Here is a 7687-nt window from a genome sequence, read left to right as displayed (position 1 = left end):
GCAGGCCCAAGTGGGCCTCAAGTAAGCACAGCCCTTAGATCATTGCACTTCCCTGAATCCACTCTGGATTGAGGACAAGGATGCAAGAGAATCAGGGTTATTGTGTGCAAAGCCCCTCACATGGTCAGAGACTTGGGTGGGGAGAGGGAAGGCCATGGCTGGGTGTGAGTCAGAGCTGCAAAAGATTCCAGAGGGCACTCTCTGACTCTCTGAGCCGCTGTCTTCCATAGAGGCAGAACTGCCCGAATGGAGTGAGACCTCCTCGGTGCTGTGCAGACCCTACCAAGGTCCTCTGAAGAGGCACTGTGGCTGAGCAGAAGAAAGATGGGCCTGGAACCATGTCCAGAAGGGACTGTTCCATTTGAGGGTAGAGGAAGGGAGCATTTGCTTCCAGCATGGCTCTGTAGCTCGCTGACAGAGAGAGGAGGATATCAGCAAGACTCAGAGGGGGCTTTCTGATCTCTGAGCTGTTGCTCATCACAAAACCCCTTCCCTGGGGTGTCTTGGGGGAGGTTGAACTCCAAGTTTCTTTTTTATTGAGACATAATAGTTGACCATATTTTAGGGGTATGTGTGATAATTTGAAATATTCATATAATGTGTAAAGATTAAATCAAGGTAATTGGGCTACTCATCACCTTAAACATTTGTCTTTTCTTTATGCTAGAAACATTCTAATTATTCTCTTCTAGTTACTTTGAAATGTACAATAGATTTTTTTTTAACTATTGTCACCCTATTGACCTATTGAACATGAGGTCTTGTTTCTTTTATCTAACGGTATATTTGTACCTGTCAATCAATCTCTCTTTATTCTTTGCTCTCCCTAACCTTCCGGTCCGTGGTAACCACCAACCCACTCTCTATCTTCATAAGACCCACTTTTTAAGCTTCCACATATGAGTGAGGACATGCGATATTTGTCCTTCTGTGCTTGGCTTATTGCACTTATCATGATATCCTCCAGGCTCATCCATGCAGCCATGAATGACACAATTCCATTCTTTTTTGTGGATGGATAGTATTCCATTGTCCACTGATTTCTTTATCCGTTCAGTTATTGATGGACACTAAGCATCAGTCAAGCTCAGTGACCACATGTTGGCTATTGTGAATACTGCAGCAATAAACATGGCCGTGCAGACATCGCTTTGATAAACTGATTCTCTTTCTTTTGAGTATAGACTCAGTAGTGGGGTTGCTGGATCATATGGTAGCTCCATGCACTCCAACTTTGGGGATAATTGCAGAATGGTCCCCTCATATAGGAGCTGGGTCTCATGGACCTCAAGAGTGCCCTTGACACTGAGGTGGGTCACCCTGAGGCTCATTCTCCAGGTGACTGTGTACTCCAGGTATATTAGCTGGTGAGGGGGACAATCCACAGCCCATCCTCACCAGGTGTCACTTCACTGAAGACTGAGCTGAGAGGTACTCGAGACAACCTTGCTGGCTGGGCGGGGAGGGTTTCAGGCTTGAATCTGTTTTCCTTTCTTTCATCTGCCTCTTATAGTTCTAGTTCTTGGTGGGGCAGGGGGCAGTCATTTATGAAATGAAATCACAAACTGGGACTGTTTTGAGGATGAAGAGGGTGGGCACAGACCATGGCAAAGTTGCCCGTGCAGCTTTGAGGGAACGTGCTGGCTAGTAAGTGATAGCACATTATCCAAGGACAGCCTTGGGTGGATCCAGTGCCTCCCTCACACCTTGCGAGGTGCAGGTGCCATGCGGGGTGCAGTCCTGCAGGCGTCAGGACTGACCTGGGCACTGCAGAGTCTAGTAGGATGGGAGACAGGACACTGACAGCAGCCTGTGGAGGGTAGGATGTGATGGACGGTGCTGTCCGTGAGATGGGTGGGCACAGGAAGCAGGTGCGGGGCTCAGGACAGCTCTTGGGGCACTCTCTGAGCATGCCAATGAAGAACGGAGGAAGATCCTTCAGGCCAGGGAGAGAGTATATTAAGAGTGGAGGTGGCAGGGAGCCTCTGGGAAGGTGGAGGATTTTCACCATGACTAGAGCAGCAAAAGGGAACAGGAGCAGGGGGAGATAAGGCTGGGGGCCCAGCTCAGGCAAGACCATGGAGAATTGGGGCTTAGCTCTACTTGGGAGGGAATAGAACTTTCTGCAGGGAGTTGTGCATTCTAGCAAGACTGCACTGGTAGCAATGCCTGGATGAATTAAGATGAGGGATGGGCTGGAAGAGGAAGGGACTGCCAGAGAGGCAGACTGGAGGACTCTGAGGCTGAGTAGGGAGCATGAAGGTGGGGCGAGGGGTGTGCAGGCCTCCATGGAGCTGGTGTCCGCTGTAGTCCGTCGTAAGTATCTTAGACATGTGCTGCTTTTCTGACCATCTTATTTTTGAAGTGCAAATGTGAAAATAAATAAGCTTATTTTTAAAAAACCCTAAAGTTGATTGTACTTGTTTTTGAAGAGAAACATAGGAAATTAACTCATAGTTTCTGAGGTCTCCAAGTTGCCTTCCAATTCCTGCTGAAAACTTGGACAGGAGACTTGCAACATCCTTGTCGACTGTCCTTATTAACTCCACATTTTATTTCACTTGCGCTTAGCACCTGCCTCCAATTACTCGGCTCTGGCAGAGAGCAGAGCTCTGATTAAATGCTGGGCTCTGTGTTACTACAGCATCACCCAGGCGCAAGCCATCATCCGTCTTCATCAAGCCTGTGGCCTCGGTGGCCTGACAGCCATTCCAGGAAGGACCAAGGATGGTTAGCACCCAGAGGCCGCATCACCCAAAATTGGCTCTGTGGTGCCTGGAGAATGATTTGTATTCATTACTGTTCTCTCCAATCGTTGTCCAGGCTTTTCATGGGCTGCTGGTGAGCTGGCACGGACAGCCCAGACAGGATGTAAAAGGGAGGGTGTGGGGCATGGGGAGGTTAATGACAGGGAGGATGCAGATGACAATGACAAAGTAAGTTGGGGGTGTCAGGGGTTGCTACAGCTGTGGACAAGCCCATCACTGCCGGAGCACCTGCTCTGGTGGGCAGCACTCACCACGGGACTGATCCTCCCTGTGTGTGCCCCACAGTGAGGTCATGAGGCCAGCACTCTCAGGTTCTTTTTCCATTTTATAGATGAGGAAATGGGGATTGCCTCATGACCACTCATCCAGAACAAGGAATCTGTGTTCCCAAAGCCCACCACAGAGCACGGCTGCTCCCCTCCAGCACCATCCAATGCTTGAGAAAATGGCTTTCCCATCCCCACTGCTCCCGGCCGGGAGATGCTCCTGCCCAGTGGGGCCAGGTGACTGTGGTCAGGAGCGGTCACCTCTGCCACTTCCCTGGCAGATAGGCAACTTGATTCAAGCAGGGCTGATGACTGGAGGTGTTAAATGCAAGTAAGTGTGTGTATGAAGCTGAATGCTTAGACCTGGCACACAAGAGGAAGTAAGTGGGGGGCCTCTCGATTCCTGGGGTTGGTGAGAGCTGGGCTGGAGGGGCAGCTTGGCTTTAGTGCTCTGCTGTCTTGATCTTGGGCAAGTCCCTTATGGGTGAAAGCCTGCCTCAGGGAGCCACACCCCTGAGATGGAGCTGCAGGGTCACCTTTACTACCAGGGGAACTAAGATCTGGACTCCCCCTATCAGCACATTCACCCGTAACAGGAGAGACAGGTGGCCCTGGGCACAGAGCATGGGGCACTCAGCCACACACAGTCGCAGCAGGACGGATGCCTGTAGAACACTCTTCTCCTTCCTTCTCCCAACACTCCCACTGGAATAGCCGCTCACCTTCTGTGGGGACACACACCTGTGAACACAGCTGACAGCTGTAGTCTGACTCAGGACAGACACCTGGCCGTGAACAGCAAAGTCAGGGTCCCAGAATGGCGAGTCTGACCTTCCCCCTGAGTGTCCAGCCCATCTGTGCAGCCAGTCCATGTCTGGAGGGAGGGTGCGACTCAGGGGACAAGGGGAAGGAGGTCAAGTCTATGCCATCCTGCCCTGTCCTGTCCACATGTCCTTAGGCTCAGACAGCAAAGCTTTAGGCATTGCAAAGAAATCTCTGGGACCCCAAGGCCCCAGGTGTAGGGCCTGACAGGTGTGCTGGGAGCCGGCCCTCTGACCTCTTCCTCAACTAGGCCTTGTCCCCCCAAGGACCTCCTGTGACTGGAGGCCCCTGTGACACCCCTCCTGGGGCCCAACAGGTCAGGTTGCCCACTGAAGGCTAACTGCACTCTCCAAGACCACCCCTTCCCTTTCTCACTGCTCCACACAAGGCGAAACGCTCCACTTTCATTTCTGGAGCCTACTTTGTCCTCTGTGGATTTGAAGGTGTTTCCCAGGAAGGCAGGTAGTTCAATAGTCTGACTCAGGAAAATCCATCAGAGAAGCCCTGGCTGGGGAGGAGAGTGAGGGGAAGGTGTCGGGACACTCACACCTGGCATCTGGGAGGTGGCCCATTTCTGAGGGTCTAGAAAGAGCAGTGTTGCTCCTTGAGAGGGGTGTGGGCTAGCGAGAGAGGCCTGTGCTTGTTAGGGTCAGAGGAGCTGCACTTGAATCCCAGTTCTGCATTTTCCCATCTGTTATGACTTTGGACAAGACACCTAATTGCTCTAACTCAGTTTCTGCACAGGTGTGGGCTGACTTTAGTAGAAAATGAAGTTATTGAACTGATGGGGTGGTTGACAGAGAAGCCTGGAGCACAGGCTTGGGGAACAGGCAGGAATCAAAACAAACTTGACCACCAAGTCAACTTGGAGGTTGGAGTGGGTGGTGGGGAGATGAGAGCCACACCCCGCCACCCCCCTGTGAGGCCTGGCAGAGCTCACTGCTGGACGGCAGAGTTCAGGTAACAAGCAGGTGGGTACAGCAGCAGGAATATGGCTGAGTCTGGAGTGCCCTGCTCCATGTCTGTAGCGACAGCTGGGTCCTGAATCCTGCAGAACTCATTCATGCTGGGGCCAGTTCTTCAAGCACTAAGGGTGTTCAGAGGCTTGAAAGCCAATAGAGAGAACAAGAGGCACCCTGATGCCCAACGCATCTACTTTCTGGGTGATCCTGCAGACTAAAGATGACGTCTGTTGGGTTCCTGACTCCCGGAGGGCCATCACTGAGTAGCCAGAGGTTCTGTCTCTGACAGCTTCTCTGTAGCCACAAATCAACTTCCTCATCCTGTGTCTCCACTGCCCAGTGAGGAGACACCTGCCAACCCCAAAAAGGACCTCATAGGGCATCCAGGTTCACTTTACCCACCTGGCTCAGGCTCCAAATGCACACACAATGCCTGGATCAAAGGGAGGAGGAATAGGCTCACTGGTTGATACACTTTCACATCACAAACCCAAGGAGAAGACCAAAGAGCTGTTTGAATGAGTAATTTTTTGGATCTTGGAGGATAATATGGGGAGGGTCATTTATCTTTCCATTTTAACCAGGACTTCCATGGAGAAAAGTTGGGGGCTATTACTAGACATCCTGCAGGTTTAGGAGGTGTAAAAGCTCTAGCCCTGCTCCAGCAACAGGATCAAGGCAATGTTTCACCCTAAGCTTATTCTGCCAAAGATGCAACCAAACGCCAAAAGGACAGTCTTTACAGTTAGTACACGTGGGTTTGAGGCCCACCTCCCCTCCTTAACAGCTGGGTTCTATTTAACTTTGCCAAGCCTTAGTGGCTTTCCTTCAAATGAAAGTCAGGGTCTATTACGCAAGTACATTATGAGGATAAACTAAAATAGTTTTTCTACACCTCCTAGAATAGGAGACAGTAAACTTTCTCTATAAAGAGTCAGATAGTAAATATTTTAGGCTTTCAGGCCGTAGGATCTCTGCTGCAACCACTCAACTCTGCCATCGTAGCCCGAAAGCAGCCATAGGCAATGCATAAACAGATTAAGCTGGCTGTGTTCCAATTAAACTTTATCAATACAAATAGACAGCAGGCTGGATTTCACCTACAGGCCTTAGTTTGAGAAGCCTCCCCTGGAAAATAGTAGGTGCTACTCTGCCAGAGAAGGCTGGATTGAGTGATAAAGAAATTGAGGATTATACTCAACAAAAGGGGACATGGAGAATGGCTGAAGGAAGGGGGAGGGGTCAGAAGGTCTCCCCAGAGAATTATTAGATTGTACCATACTGTATCAGCTTCCAGCACTCCCTGACAGACAGAGCAGTCCTTCCTCGAATACTCCCCGCACGCAGGCCGAAGCGTGTCCCTGGAGAGGGCTGGCCACATGGGTGCATTGAATGGGAGGTGCAGCCCAGTCTTGAGGCTTGATGATCTTTCCAAACTGGATGACATGTGCCATCACTGGGGGTCCTAACCACAGGAGAGTGGGCAAGGGTACTGCAGCACTGCTAGTCTTGGCAGGGACTACACTTGCTTGGGTGGGGTTGTGCTCCTGTGACCCCTTCCCCGGCCTGTGGAAGCGATGGAGTCAGTCCTCTAGGACAGGATCACCCTCTGTGCAGGAACCCATGGCAAGCACGCTCATTGGGACCTAAGTCACCAGATGTTGACCCTAGTGGTCGTACATTTGCAGCCTTTACTTTAGATTCAGCAGTGGAGTCTCTGGTCCATTCACCTGGGGCTGGGAACTGAGGTGAGTGTGGAGGGGGTTGGAGCACTCAGATGGTACCTGGGGATGTTATCTCATTCCAAGTGCAGGGGTGTGAGCTCCCATCACTCACTCAGATCACCTCAGACCCCCACCTCACATGTGAGGGAGGCAATGCCTTCAAGAAGGCCAGAGCCTCCTGGTAAACAGAGAACAACAGCAGAAGCTATTCAAGGTTACATTTTGGTCTTTCCCTGTCTGCCTATTTCCCATTGTTCAAGACTGTCCTTGAATTTTAATCCATTTTGATGATGGAGATGTAGACATTCTGAACTGTCCTAAACTTCCTCCTAGGTCATAAATGTGTTGCCATTGACATGAGACTGTCCCCCCACAGATCCCCTCCCTCAGGCTCTGGATGGCTGCTGGGGGTGTGCTCCTAGCCTGCTGCCAGGCCCCACAGCCACACCCTCTGTGACAGGGGTGCTGGGCCCTGATAGGAGCATCCCCCAATCTGTACTTGGTGAAGCAAGACCTGTCACTGTCACCCTTTATCACACTCTCACGGGCTGTTGGCTTTCTCAGCCTTCTGCCTGGTCTGTGCTTGTCAATGTCCCATTAGTAGAAGGACAGTCAGTGAGAGAAATCTGTGTCCTCTCCCTTGTATATGACCCCTTAGTCTTTAATTAGCTCATGACACCAGTGGTCTATAATTTCCGCCCAAGACCCACTTTGATTTTTGCAGCACAAACATTGCGCGAGGACCACTGATAAGGTTCGGGGGGACAGAGCAAAGAGCCCAGCAGTTCTCGAGCAGATGGCCAAGGGATTGCATGGCCCATATCGCTAATCCCTTAATGAGGGCCTGGGGGCTGCTGAGGGCAGGGGCCCTGGAGAGCGAGAGCTGGAGAAGCACAGCCCAGGCTACGCAGCAGTCCCAGGAATGTCTTACACTAACAAACCAGCCCACAGGGCAGCCCCTCTGGCCTCATCGTCATGCTCATGGAAACTTGCGCTAATTATGGACAGAGCAACGCGGCTCTGCAAAGGAAGCTCCTTTGAAATCTCATGGCCTCTGATGATAATACTTCAGAGCTGTGACATTAACACAAACAGGCCTTGGTAGGTGGGCAGGGTGGGAATGTGCTGGCCCCACACGGCCTACC

Source organism: Colobus angolensis, unplaced genomic scaffold (genome assembly GCF_000951035.1).
Source record: "Colobus angolensis palliatus isolate OR3802 unplaced genomic scaffold, Cang.pa_1.0 Scaffold306, whole genome shotgun sequence".
Lineage (NCBI taxonomy): Eukaryota > Metazoa > Chordata > Mammalia > Primates > Cercopithecidae > Colobus > Colobus angolensis.
This window is presented reverse-complemented; position numbering follows the sequence as displayed.